Source organism: Phyllostomus hastatus, unplaced genomic scaffold (genome assembly GCF_019186645.2).
Source record: "Phyllostomus hastatus isolate PE091 unplaced genomic scaffold, TTU_PhHast_1.1 phas_contig_40, whole genome shotgun sequence".
NCBI classification, from domain to species: domain Eukaryota; kingdom Metazoa; phylum Chordata; class Mammalia; order Chiroptera; family Phyllostomidae; genus Phyllostomus; species Phyllostomus hastatus.
The window spans coordinates 57,437,449-57,452,234 of record NW_025333872.1 but is presented as its reverse complement, the minus strand read 5'-3'; the positions used below and the strand labels follow the sequence as shown (position 1 = coordinate 57,452,234).

Sequence of the window (14,786 nt, the reverse complement as noted above, 5' to 3'; positions counted from 1 at the left end):
GTGCCCCAGCCCTCACCCAGCCCCTCACATGGTCTATTTGAAAAGACAGGCAGGGATGAGGGATGCGAGTGCATGTGTGTGTGCACCTGTGCGTGTGAGAATCCTCCTGCTGGCTTCTGTGCAGACAATCCTAGATGGGGAGTCAGAGGAAACCAAGAGATGACCACCTTTCTCCCCTGCCTCCTTGCCCACCTGCCCCGCACTCAAGGACAGAAGGCAGGTGGAACAGGAACTCACCTGAGCCCTTTGGGAAAGCCTGCCCAATGGGCTTCTAATCCGCCAGCGCTGCACATCTGGCCCGCCCTGTTTATGGAGCCAAAGGGAGCTCCACGGGGTCGAATTGCATGAGGACTGGGCTGGGCTGTGATACCAGATGGAGCGGTTCATTAGCGATTGCAAAAACCGCCTCAACCAAAAATGTCAAATCCAGTGCTCTGAGTAGGTTTTGTGTATTCCACTTGAATTAACAAGTAGAATGCCTTTCTAATCTTATTAATTCCTGGTTTCTGAAAAGCACTTCCCCTAAAAAAATGGGCTTCCTTGTCTGTGCTGGAAGGGGGCTTTCCCTGCTGCTAGGTGCTTCTCTTCCCCAGAGCAGAGACCTAACTAGATGTCCTGTTCCCTCTTACTTCCCCAGCAGTGGGTGGGTAGGGCTCAGAGCCTGTGGCTCAGGCTTTGGAATAACAAAGATAGAGGAAGTCCATCAGAGGTAACCAGTGGTCAGCCTCTTTAGAAGGGGGCCAAATTCACGTTTCTCCAAAGGACCAGAGCCTAGGGTAGACGGAGTAGTGTGTGTGCGGGGGAGGGCAGCAGCGGGTGGTAGTGGAGGGGGTGGAAAGGAGGGAATGGATGTGAAGGGGGTGGTGGGGATGGTGGAGGAGCTGGTGGAGATGGGGGGCGGGTGAGAGAGTACAGGGAAAGTAGGAGAGACCTGGCAGAAACCTGGTTCGAGCTGGAACTTGACAGAGTAGTGGCCCTGACAGGCAAGCCTCTGCCACCACAAGGAGACTTCTGTTGTGACACTCTCTGGGGTGTTTGGCCACTCTGTGGCACATACCTGGAACCACTGGGTGTGTTTCTGAGGAGCCACAGCTGATGTCTTCTCACTAGGCTGACTTAGGGGAGATCATCCCTCCAGTCTAGCTGGGTGGTGCTTGGATGTGTCTGGTGTGGGGAGCCTGTGAGGGGCAGCCAGCCAGGAGCACGCACACGAGGGAGCTGAGGTCACCTCACTTTCATCCCTAGGTATTTCTGAGGTGGGAAGATCTGGTCATTCATGAGACAGACTCTACCAGAAAGGTCCATTGTCTCAGTGGCCATGTTCATTTATGACCCAGGAAATTATTAGTTGAAACCAATATTGTAAAGAAACAGGATTTCAAGTTAATTTCTACCAAGCGGACCTTAGTCGATTACACTTCCAGGATAATTTGCATTCTGCATCTCCCCCTGTACACCGACGTGGGGAATGGATGCAGAGGATCTGAGGACATCTTTCTTCTCTGTAGGCCCTTCCCCTCGGAAAGCTCCACAAATTCAGGTTTTCTTTTCTCCTATGGAAGCAAAAACAACAAAACCCTGCTTAAAAGCACTACCGAGTCCTCCAATCTATAAAATAAAGCCTCAGCAGGACAGTTAAGTTCTTCTGGAACAGGAGCCCAGCAGCCCTTCCCATGCACCTCCCACCACTGGCATTTCATTAGACTCATCCCAGTTCTTCCTGAAAGACAAAGGTTGTTTCCACACCTCCACTGCCCCCGCATCCTTCAGCCTGGGTGTCCTCCCATCCCACTCCTCTTGTCAAGATCCGGCGTGCTCCCCAAGGCTGTCCCAGGTCTCACTTCAGAAACCTGGTCCATCTAGAGTCGGTTAAGCAGCCCCGCTCCATGCTCTCAGGGCCCCGTGAACCTCCGGGGAACCTTCCACACACACAGCCCTTCAGTGGGCTGGCTGGGCCTGGCCCCGGACCCTGGCCTGGGCCTGCCTTTCTCCTCCACAGCCTTCAGCTTCCTGCAAGCGCCAGCCATGCCTCAGTGTGTCTCCTCGTGTTGCCCAAATAGTCTCAACAACAGTTGATAGAATCTGCGGTCAACTCTGTCAGCTTATAAAAATAAACACAAACGTCAGGGCTAATCCCACCCCATTCAGTGTAAGAGGTACCACAGATTTACTTTTAACAGAAAAAAAATAGTAATTGAAAACTGGAAGTGAATTAGCTAATTAAGAGAATGACAAAGAATGTTCAGCCTCTCTGGAATTCAAAGAGTTGTTTGTGAAAATAAGGAAATTCCAAATTTGGCAAATCAAATTAACAAATTTAGAAGAAATTACAATGGTCATTGTTGCCAGAGTCACAGTGAGACACACATCCCCAGGGCTGCTGGCAATAGGATCAGGGAGGCCTCTCTCAAAGCAATTTCACAAAATGTCTCAGGAGCCTTAAAACCTCCATTCACTTTGATTCAGTAACTCCAGCGAAACTGCAAGGACACAAGCTGTGATGCAAATGATGAGCCATGCTTACTATTCCGTTCATCATAGCCGGCATGATTTATGATGCTGAAACATTAATCATAACCTAAATATCTAACAACATGGAAATGGTTCAATAAATAATGGTGGACCTGTAGAACAGTTGCCATGCATAAAGATTACCTTTAAAAATATTTATTATCATGGGAAAATGCATATGATATAATATTAACTGAAAAATAAGATATAAAACTGAATATGTATTAAGATCTCAAATGTGATGTTACATACATATGTATGTATACACATACATATATGTACACACATACATATATGTACCTTTATATGTGTATTTAACCCATACTAATATGACAGCCACTAACTGCATGTGGCAACTGAGCACTTCAAATGCGTGGCTAGCCCAAAATGAGACATGCTATAAGTGTGAAATACATATCAGATTTTAAAGACTTACTAAGAAAAACTAATTTTCATATTGATTACATGTGGAATAATATTTTAGACATATTTGGTTAAATAAATTATATTATTAAAATTAATCTCACCTGTTTCTTTTTACTTTTTTAAACTGTTGCTACCAGAAATTTTAAAGTTACAGATGTGACTCACATTCTATTTCTATTAGACAGTGCTGTATTAGGCAATTGTATTTAAAAAAGAAGAGGAAGAAAATTGCTAGTTGAGGTTATTCCTGGGTTTTAGAATTACAGGTGATTTTAGTTTTGTTCTTCAAACTCCTCTGTACTCTCTATTGTCTCTGTTGTCTCAATGAGCGGATATTCCCAGCATCCCCTTCTTTGGGAGAGCCTCCTCCAACTCCCAGCCTGGTGTTAGAGGCACGCATGGCTCCCTACAGTTTTCTCCATCGCCCTCAGAGGCTGAAACTACATGCCGTCCGCTCTTTTGATTCATGTCCACCTGCTCAGCAGGCCATAGGTCCATAAGGTCCATAAGTCTGGGACCCGTGACTTTTTTGCTCCCCTTTGTGTCTCCAGCACTTAGCTAAATGCATAGGATATAACTAAGTATTTAATAAATACTGACTGGATGAATGAGTGGACAACTTCAAAAAAGTATTCAAACCCAGAAAAGTCCAAGTCACTACAGCTATAAAAGCAGAGTAAGTCATCATGTGAGAGAAGCCCTTGCAAACTTTGGTAAAGGGATGGTCAGGAGAGACTCTGCAGTTGCTGCAGGACACGAGATCCGAGGCAGGGAGTGAAGCTCATCAAAAGCCTCAGCTGCTGGGCTCTGAATCCTACCAGTCGGGAAGCTGACTTTCCAGCCCTGCCTGCAGCTGCAGCTAACCTCCGCAGAGAGAGTGAGGCACACCCATCCCAGCTGGAGGCAGGACTCTTCTGGCTGGCCGCTTTAGCTCAAGGACTCCTATTGGCCTTGCCCCTCTCTTCTTCTCAGGGGTCAGAACTTCAGCACCACCTGAGGGCCCTCCCTCCTGCCTGGGGCTCCCTCCCCATTTCCCCCAGTAAATCACTTGCGTGCCTACACTTGTCATGGGGTTTGCTTCTCAGGGAACTCAAACAACACATTTGCTCCAAAAATTTAAAAGTATACATTATTTACTTTTTGAAGGGACAATACATGCATACTGTACAAAATTCAAACAGGACATTTAAAAGGAGGAAGTACTATCAAAGGAAAGTTGCTCTCACATCTTTTTCCTCCAGACCCTCAATTACCTTCTAAATTCCCATTTCTCTCCCAGAGGTCCATCTCTGTTCTGCTCTTCCATTTTATGTATATGTTATTCTCCTACATGGTTTTTGCTGCCTAAGAGTATATCTTGTCTAGACTTCCACGACTGTGTACATTATGCCTCATTCTTGTTATGGCTCCATAGCAGTCCTTTGTACTTGGCTGCTTCTGCACTGATGAACATTTAGGTCCTTCTGATCTTCTGCCCTGGTCATTGTGCCATTGTATGTTGTCTCTTCATTCATGGACAAGTGCATCTGTCCATGAATTCCTAGAACTGGACTTATGGGGTCAGAGGGTTAAGCGATGTTAGATTGTCCTGCTGAAACAGCCTCTGCAGAAGTTACAGCCGTTTGCACCCCCACCGGCGTGACCTCACACACTTGGCAAAACAATGTCTCGTTGATATCTTTGCCCATCGACAAATTAAAAATGCATTGCTCTTATTATAAGCCTCGCCAAGAATTGTTCATACTTTTGAGAATCATTTTATTCCTTTTCTGTGAACTGTCCATATCCTTTGGTCATTATGCTATTGGATGGTTTTGCTCTTTCAAAATTATAAGAGTCCTCTACACTTCAGGAAACTGACACTTTGGTTGAGATGTCAATGTACTGATGTGCTAGAAATTTCCCACATCCAATGTGACTTTGTCCTTACTCTGTAATGGTGTTTTGTCAGAAAGAATTTTTTAATTTTAAAAATTAAACTTATCATTTTTAATAGCATCTACATTTTGAGTCATTTATACAGACCTTCATTTTGAGATTTTAAAAATAATTCCAAAGATATTTCTGAAAATTATTTTTTATTTTTTAAATATTTAAAAATATATCTCCCATGTTTTCTTCTGCCTGCTGTCCTTCCTTCCTTTTTTAAAGAAAAATATTTTACTCTTTCTTCTATAATTAATTTTGGTGTAAGATGTGAGTTAGGAATTTGTGGGAGAGACTGGTTAGTTACTAACCAAAACCACTTCACCCTCCTCTTGGACACACAGCTAGACTGTACTTCCGTCTTCCCTGGCAGTTAGGTGTGGACACAGGACTGAGTTCTGGCCCATGAAATGTGCTGGAGGGTAATGTGACCCTCCCGGCCAATCTCTGCCAGTCTGTTCACCAGGGAGAAGACTCTGGGATCTGGAGCAGTGCTGTCTGATAGAAATAAATGTGAGCCATAACAGTGACACGTATATGTGTCATTTGAAATATTCTAGTAGCCATGTTAAGAAAAAGCAAAAAAAAAAAAAAAAGGGGGGTGTGTGTGAAATTAATGGTAATAATAAACTTCAACCTGCTATATCTAAAACATTATCACTTTAACAAGTTAACACTATAAAATGTATTAATGAGATGTTTTACATTCTTCATGATATGTCTTTGAAATCTGATGTGTATTTTATACTTACAGCTCAGCTTATTTTGCACTGGCCAAACTCCAAGTGCTCAGTCGCCATGTGGGGACAGTGGCCAACATATTGGACAGTACGGCTCTAGAGAATGTCAGGATGAATAGAGTTAGCGTTCATGAATGACCATGAGAAAGATGGTACAACCAGTAACAGCCAATTGTATTTAACATGCACAAGAATCAACCTTAATTGTGTTAAATCATTGAGAACTCAGGGGTTATTTGTTAGAACAGTTAGCATGACTATATATAACTAATACAGGTTCCTACTCTACTTTTTTTCAGATGGCTTTAGTCCCCTTATGCCCCATACCCCCAGCAATCACCACACTGTTGTCCATGTCCCTGAGTCCTTTTTCCTTTTTGCTCTATCCCTCCACCCCTAATCTCCCCACCCTCAGCTGTCACCCTGCTCTCTATATGAGTCTGTCCCCATTTTCCTTGTTAGTTCAGCTTGCTCATTAGATTCCATATATTAGTAAAATCATGTTATCTCTACATATTAAGCTTCCTAAATAAATTTTTATTACTTACAATCAATTTTAGTTGAATCTCTTAAATTTTTTAAAAGATTTTATTTATTTATTTTTAGAGAGGGAATGGAGGGAGAAAGAGAGAGAGAGAGAAACATCAATGTGCGGTTGCTGGGGGTCATGGCCTGCAACTCAGGTATGTACCCTGACTGGGAATCGAACCTGTGACACTTTGGTTCGCAGCCTGCACTCAATCCACTGAGCTATGCCAACCAGGGCTCAAATCTCTTAAATTTTTCAGGAAAACAATATTATCTTCAAAGAATAATAATTTTACCTTTGACATTTTCATGAACCTACAGTGTTTCCAATACATTATGGAATAATATTGCTAGCAATACATATTGTTATCTATCTTGACTTTAATAGAATTGTTTCTTTTATCCTAAATTAATATATCAATATTCAGAGGTAATATTGGGCTATGATTTGACTCATTTTTGGTGCTGTTTTTGCTGGGTTTTAACATCACTGATATACTGGTTTCATAAAATGAGTTCATACTACTAATTCTTTTTTCTTCATTCTAAGACAATTTAAATAGCATTGCAGTTAGAAGTTGCTTAAAAATTTTACAGAATTTGAGAAACTAGGTAGGCCTGTTGTTACTTGGGAATTTGTTCATTGATAACATTTTCTAATCGCTTTATGTTAATCAGTCTGTTTAGATTTTCATTCTGTCCTGACCAATTTTGGCAATTTATATTCCCTAGGAAAATATGTATTTAGCCATTTATTTGCATATGCATAAGAAAAGCAGCCATTTCTGATTCAATTTCATTTTTCTCCAAATGTGTGGGCTCATGGCGTCAGGGTGGCTCCTGACATCACACCTCTGTTTCAGGGAAGAAAGAAAGGAGCAAACAAAATTCTAGACTCAGAACTCCCCCGTAGACTTCTGTTTATATCTCACCGGCAGCGGCTGTGTCACGTGCCCCCCAATGGCCAGGAACACAGAGAAAGTAAACGGCTAGAATTTCTTGGCCTCAAAGTAGACTTCAGAGCGGCAGGAAGAAGAGAGTGCCTCGGTGAGGACTTGCAGGGGTTGGAAGAGCTGCACGTGTGTCGTGGAGAGGATGGGAGCATGGCGTGTGACAGCGTGAAGGGACTGGGGTCACAGTCCCAGAAGCAGGGCCCCTGAGACAGCCTTGGAAGACCAGAGCAAGAACTATGCTCTTACAAGTAACTTGGGTGATGAAGACCCGAGATTGGTGTGGCCAGGGAAGTGAACATTTGTTCTGGTTGTGCAGCATCTGTTCCCTTTCCTCATGGTACCCACGCCCTGACTCCCTGTTTGGGAGCTACCACGAACCCTGTTTTCCATCTGTGGATTGGATGGAGGGGCTGAATCTGCCCTGGCCCTCAGGAATCAAGAACTTGGCTAGGCCTTGGCTAATTACTCCATCAAATTTCCCTAGGCAAAGTGATTGGTTTAGGAAGGGGCAGAGACCCAATTAGAGCCAATGACATTTTCCCAGGTATTCCAGGACAAGGACACTCACTTCTTTGGGGTGTGGACCTGAAAGGTATGCAGTCCTGAGAGCTGCTAACAGTCATCTTCGGGTCATGAGCCTATTTAAGAATGGCTTCAAAATTCAACAACTTAGATTTCCCTTCACAGAAGAAGTAACAGAAGGCAGAGTAGTTACTTTTGCAGATGGTATTGATTGGGGAGGGGTGTGAAAAAGCTCAGTGTGCTGAAAATGTCCCACATCTTGTTCTAGGCTGTGGCTACATGGGTATAGAGCATATGTAAATTTCATGGAGTTGTGCACTTTGTTATATGTGTATTGTACAATAACTTATTTTTTGAAAATAAAAAGCAAGTATATCCATATGGAAGAAGGCTTGCATACAGGGTACTCAGAACCCTGATCAGTGGGGTCTATCTACTTTATATGTATACAGGTTGGGCACAAATATTCACTGAAGCTGGATAGCCTGTAAACTGATCTGGCCCTTCTGTTGGAAAGGTACTGTTCAGTTCCATGGGGAACGGTATTTTGCTGAGCGTCTGCAATGCATTATGATGTTGTGCTAGGTGCTGGGGATACTGAAATGACAAAGCTGCAGTTTATGCCTCAAAGAACTTACAGTCTATTCGGGAGACAAGCTACCAAATAACATGGTACAATGAGGGTGAGGGAGAGGACCCCCCAGGAGCACGGACTGGGATGTCTGACCCTCTCTGGTGTGTGGTAGGTAGACTTCGACAGGGCACAGCAATCAAGTGATCTCTTCTGCCTGCTGCTCGGAAGTCTTAGCAGAGGTGGGGGCTGGAGTAGCAGGAGAGTGAGATGGATTTCCTTTCCCCCTCCTCCTCATTTTCTTTTTCTCTCATCACCTCCTCAATAGGACAAAAGTCAGACGATCAGACTTTGCTTTTTAACTTGACCATGTACTGCTATGATTCTGAAAAAGTCTCTTCACCGCCCTGAGTCTCGATTTCTGCAACTGCAGATAGGGCTTACGATGTCCACCTGACCCTCTTCCAGGCAACATGTCTTTTAGAAACTGTATAAAAGAGATTGGTAGGAGGAGGACAGGCCTGGAGGCTGCGTCTTTTCGGATGGCTGTTGGATAGCTGCTGAGGTTCTGCTAGAGAAGTCTTAAAATGGTGGGGCGGGGGGGGGTCCGAGCATTTCAATGATTGTGAAGGTTAAATGAAATATTTTGAAAGTGTTTATAGAATCTGAAGCTCTCAAGAGATGCTGAATTGTATTTGGGGACCCAGACAGATCATTGTCAAGCTCTTGTTGGACGGCAAGTGTTGTTTGTGTATAACCCTCTTTGAGGGTTTCCACCCTAGGGAACAAAAGCACAAAAGTTTCACTGAAGTTGTCTGGTTTAATCCTCTTAAGAGTCATTAAAGCCTCTTTGAATTGATCCAGAAATAGTCAAGTACCTCCTTAAAACTGGAGGCCCTTTCAAATTTTCTTTCTATTCCTAGTTCTGACAAACCCACTCAAGCATTCCTGCTACCCATCACTGCTGCCCATGCAGCAGCTGTAGCCAGAGATCTTGCCCAAGATTACAGTGCCAGAAGTGGCTGGACAAGGACTTTTCCAGAATTCGCCCTAACTCCGAGTGGCCAGAGGGTGCTAAGACTGCACAATCACGATGGAGACAGGCTGTAATACACATGAAAAACAAAGATTTTGATTGCATCCTGCAGAAAGAAGAGGGCAGTGTCTGAGTAAGGACTAGACACACAAGAAGCGTCAGGTTTGGAAATGGAATCAGGGAGATCAGCTCTCAAACTGGTGCTGGTGCATAACCCAGGATTGAAATCCTGAGACTGAATGCCTTCATGATCTTTGCCTATGCAGAGACCATAAGCGTAAGCCTGACTTAGTGGATGTTCAGCTGGGCTGATGGTTGGGGTGGAAAGGAACAGAGAGATTTAAGAGATGACCTGGATATTAGGCAAATAAAATTTGTAAGTAGTTGAATGTGAAGCATGAAGGGTAAAAAAAAGAGTAAATGATGGCTTTGGGTCTGGGGAACTGGCAGACAAAGGGACATTCAGGTGGGATTATTAGGAGCTCAGTGTATAGTTTAGTTGGAAGCCATAGTTGATCAGCTATGGACACCCTAATAGGGATTTTATAGTGTGGTGTGATTTCTTAATCAAAAATGTATGTGAAATTCTAATAGAATTTCCCCATAAAATGTAAGCCAGTAGAATGTTTCTTGTAGAAACATTCCTTTAGACATAGAACATAGGCTACTAGACACCTTTCCCCACTTTTTCCTTACTAATGGATCTCTAATTTTGTCCGAAGCAGCAGTGAACTAGGCTCAGTATTTCCATATTTCCACCTCCCCTGCCAGATGACCGTGGAATGAAACCCAGCCAATGAGACATAAGTGGAAGCTGTTGGGTGGGACCCAGCTAACTGGCACGCACATTTTGCTCTTGGCCCTTCTACTTTTCCACTTGCCGTGTCGACCTGATGGCTAGAGTTCTACAGCCATCTGATGACCGTGAGGATGGAAACCACATGCTAAGGGTGGCAGATGGAAGAAACCTAGGCCCCTCGTCGCACTGTGAAGCTACCACACCAAGCCTTGGATGCCATCCTAAGATTTCTGTGCAACATGAGAAATAAAGCTTCTAGTATTTGTTTATGTCTCTTTTCAGGCTTCTGTTATTCACAGCCAAATGCAATTCCTTGTTGACACACCATTGTCTTAAAAACAATGAAAGACCTTCAATTTCAAAATAAGTTTGAGTTTTGCAAAAGAAATAGCAAGAATAAGGCATTAGTCCCTGATTCAAAATAATAAGCACCAACCCTATAAGCATGTCTATCATTTAAAAACCTGAAAGGAAGCCTTCAGGAGCCTTGTGACATTCATCACTTCTCACACAGCCCCTGGCCTACTGGAACCTCTTGTCTAAAAGGGCAAGAAAACAGCAGGACTATCAGTTTGAACTTAAAACCACCTACATGTACTTTCAGTGCTGAAGAGTCTAAGAAATTCAAAGAACATCTGGGCCTCATGGTGGAATTCTGTGAGAACACACTAACTCTTAGCAATCATATCCTAAGAAAATCATAGTTGCTAAGGGGAAGGAAGAAGGTACTGGATGCCCATGCCTACATCAAGCTCCCTCTTAGCTCTCATAGCTGTTTGATTGAAAGCTCATGTCAGAAAATGAATGCTTCAATCCTGGCTCTACCCTCATGCCCAGCTCTAGCCAGCCACCTGACTGGCCAGGCCTAATGCCATTCTCCCTGAAATAGTCTCTGATTGGTCCAGCCCAATTTTTAGGTAGGTCTTCCCCCAACCCCTCTGAGGGATGTAGCAGAGTCTTTTCTGGGGGGTGGAGGATTTTGTTTATTTTTAAATTTTTGCATGGTTAAACACATTTATTTACTTATTTTTATGCACATTTCTTTTTGGTTCAGGAGTGCACACCTACAGGTTTGGTGGGGGCAGTAGGAATTCTTAGAGCAAAGGAGACTGGGCTGGGTGAGGGGAGGGAGTCGCGATGAAACCCAGCTGTAGACTGTCAGGAACACACGGGCCAGGTCTGTCTGCCGGAGCTATTTTCCTAACAAAATGCAAATACACCCTTCCGGACAGTACTTCAGTCAGAAGCCTATCTGGTTTCATCCCTGAATATTTGGGTCTCATTTCTACAGTATTCTCAGCCTAAGAGGAGAGTTTCATTTTGCCAATAACTTTTACTGATTCAGAGTCATTACCTAACTAGTTGTTTGAAGGAGAAATTTCTTTTCTCCAGATTAGTTCAGCTGATCTATTAGATAACTGAAAAAAGGGAAAAAAAACCTCTAAAAAGAAAAAGAGAGAGAGAGAAACCTCAACCTTTAATTCTATAGCTCCCTTGAAGAAAAAAGAATACCCCCCTCCGAAAGGCAAGCCCAGAAAGTCACAGCTCACCGGACGCACCCAGAACAGACTGCACGCTCGAAGGTGGGCCCTTTCAGGAGCCGCCTCTGAAGTTCTTCCCCACCCTCGAGTCTTTGGCACTTCAGTGTCCTCAGTCGTGAAATGAAAGTAAAACACATTCAAAGTCTGGGCAAAGCGACATCATTATTTCCAGGCACATTCAGAGGGACAGCAGAGCACAGAGACAGACCTGAAGTCCGACGAAGAGAGAGTGCAGACAGACACCTGCGCCCCTCCTGGGATCGGTGGACAGTGTGTGTTGATGACCTTACTTTTACGGAGCATTTAGAGCTCACCTCACACACATTCTCTCATTTCCTAGATTGCTGGTATCAGGCAGGTGACGCCCCTCAGCTCCAGTCCCACACAGGGCAGGAACCCTGTGCCAGTCCCTGCCAGGAGTTCAGGCGGCTATGCATTTGATGAGGAGGCACTCACCACCTCTCAAGGCCTCCCGCCCCCACTTTCACAACTAAACTCTGTGTCCCTTAGGTCCCACTCGTGGGTCTAGGCTCTGGCTAGACAGCTCTCCACGTAGGTTATGTGCTTTCTCGTTCTCCTGCCAATTACGTGAAGATCACCAGTATGTCCCCCCCGCTGAGTGGTCAGTCCCCTTACAGGCCATAGAAATGATTTCCCTGCCACTTTCCCAGGCTCCAGTTTGTCAGGTACCCTCTGAAAGAGCACGCTAATGAGCCCAAGGCTCATATGGCCGTGCACGCAAGCTCAAGGCGAGTCCTTCCAGGCCCTGCACCTCTGTCGGGAGAGCCCATACTTGCAGTAACTTTTCTGTCAACCCCTAGACATACTGAGCCTCTGGGTAACTAAAACTCATAAATCTTTTCCAGCCCAAACATGTGTCTTTAGCTTTCTCAAACCCTTTACAAGAGTAAGAAAGATGTGGATCAATAACTAGTGCTGTCACTGGTCCAATTATTGGTAAACCCAAGCACAAGTCTGTCCCCTTACATTAGAGGGGACAATGTTCTAACCAGCCTCAAGACCTTCTAGGAATCTGTTCTGTCATTTGTCATTATGAGCTACGCTTTCCAACTTTGAGGCATTCACAGACTTGATAGGCCTGCTATGTATTTCTTTATTCCAATCATTGCTACATTGCAATAAGTCAGCTGTGTATACCAGTAGTTGAGCAGATGTGATCAAATCTGTCTTATGAAGGGTTTGTTTAAGGTCACAATAGACTTAGGCAGTGGAGCTGGCCCTGAAACCCTGGTCTCCTGAGACCCAGGGTGGAGATTTTCCCACAGTGCCATGGGGCTGCTGCATGGAATGCTTGCCTCCCCCAGGTCCTGCTACACCCAAATGACATTCATTGTCCATGCCCCAGGCAGGGTCTCCATACAGTTTTCAGGGTGAAAAAACTGATTATTATCTTGTGTTGGCTGACACAGAAGCCTGTAGTTGCTTTCCACTCACTTTCACTTCTAGACTTCAACGGTCTCTGACCGAACCCAGCTAGGTCCTCCCCCTCCACAGACCTCCCTACGCCTGCCCAGCTCACCACAACGGCGCAGATGAAGTCTGACCCAGGCATTATGAGACTCAGGCCCTCATGCACCTTCCACCACGTTTAATTCTCTCACCTGCTTTGACAAGCCATTCAGCTTCCCAGAGCCTCGGTTCTCTCACCTAAAATGCGGACCATGCCCCCTCACTTACAGGGCTGACTTCAGCACCAAAGGAGAGAATGACTATAAAGAATTCGTGAGAACTCTCCAAAGCTTAGTGGAGCACATTAGTACATCAAATGAGTACAGAAAACTCCAAAATGTGTCAGTACCTAAAACTCATTTTTAAAGCAGCTCGTTGTATCCTAACTTATTTATTCATTTCTTTCTCTTTTTTCACATAAAGTCCCAACAAAAACCGAATATTAAGAATGCTTGCAGGGAGAGCACTGAATACAAATTAACTATGCAATGTTCTTTAGTTGCTTTGGCAGGGAAGTGATACGCCTATTAAAATACACCAGTCAGGGCAGGCACGTACTCTGCTGATAACCCCAGCAGGCAACGACCTTGGCACCATTACAAGGGCAATATTTTCAAATGGATGAACTATTCCTGAACAAAGTGTCCAGTGTACTAGGAATAAACAGGCTTTTCATCAACCAAGCCTGTGTGTTTTCTGCTTCCAACAACCTTTCCCAAAGACAGTGTCGGGTGGAGGGGGGGACCAGGAAACAGCACCTCCCAGCAATCTGTCCGGTCTTGCTCATCCCTCCTTAAGAATCGTGTGACAGAACAGACCTCCAAACCTCCATGCGCTCTTCTAAAGGTTTCTTAATTTCTTGCCTGCACTTTTTCAAAAGTAGAACCCAATGCCGCCTGTTGCTATCCTGGTCATACTTCAGGGTGTTCCTGGCAGGAGAGCCAGTGGGGGGTCAGTTTTCTCCACAGCGTAGAACAGAGCCCTGGGGCCTCACAGGCAAGAACCTGTGCTGGAAACTCAGGTGCAACATTGCCCAGTGTCTGCAAGGCCAGCTCTGTGAGAGGGTGGACAAGTGTCCTCACACAGCCCAAAACAGGGTACGTGAGAGGCTCTGGAGACAAAATCCTTGAGACAAAATTCTTTGGGATTCACCAGAAATGAAGTGTGCATGCAAACTCGGCTGGTGAGACCTGTTTCTTAACCAGGGCCAAGGAAGTTCAGGTGGCCCATTTAGGTAGCCATTCTTTCCTTTATTCTACAGATGTTTTGGTTTTGTTTTGGTTTTTATTGAATTTATTGGGGTGACACTGGTTAACAAAACATACAGGTTTCAGGTGCACAGTTCTACAACCCATTACTCATACATGTCATTCTAGCAATGTTTGACTGAGCACTTACTGTGTGCCCAACATTGTTCTCTGGTCCGCAGACACAGAACAAACATGACAAAGTCCCTGCCCTCCTTACGTTCTGGCAGGATTAGGCAAACAATACGCAAAAAAGTAAGTAAATATATAGTGTGCCAGGTGGTGATAAGTGCTGAGAGGCAGAGGGAGTGGAGGTGCAGGCGAGCCTGGGTTTCTATCAGGCAAGGCCACACTGTTTTAAATGAATTTGACCAGAGCTCTGAAGGAAATATTTAAGAGGGGGAGCTACTTCTGTCTGGGCAACGGTGTTCCGGGCAAGAGCACACCTGAAACAGCGAAGAAGGCAGTGTTGCAGGAAAGGTGCAAGCCCAGGAGAGAGTCGGAAGAGACAAAGTC

At 44.6% G+C, this 14,786-nt stretch overlaps 1 long non-coding RNA gene across 1 annotated transcript in view; it reads right to left on the bottom strand.

Moving 5' to 3' along the window:
- Positions 1-1,300: 1,300 nt before the first annotated feature.
- Positions 1,301-14,786, bottom strand: part of LOC123822024 — a 30,785-nt gene continuing 17,299 nt past the window's right edge. The window contains exons 3-4 of the long non-coding RNA XR_006786199.1: positions 5,616-5,699; positions 1,301-1,553 (exon numbers count right to left, since the gene is read on the bottom strand). This is a non-coding gene — a long non-coding RNA (uncharacterized LOC123822024). The remainder of the gene's footprint in view (positions 1,554-5,615; positions 5,700-14,786) is intronic.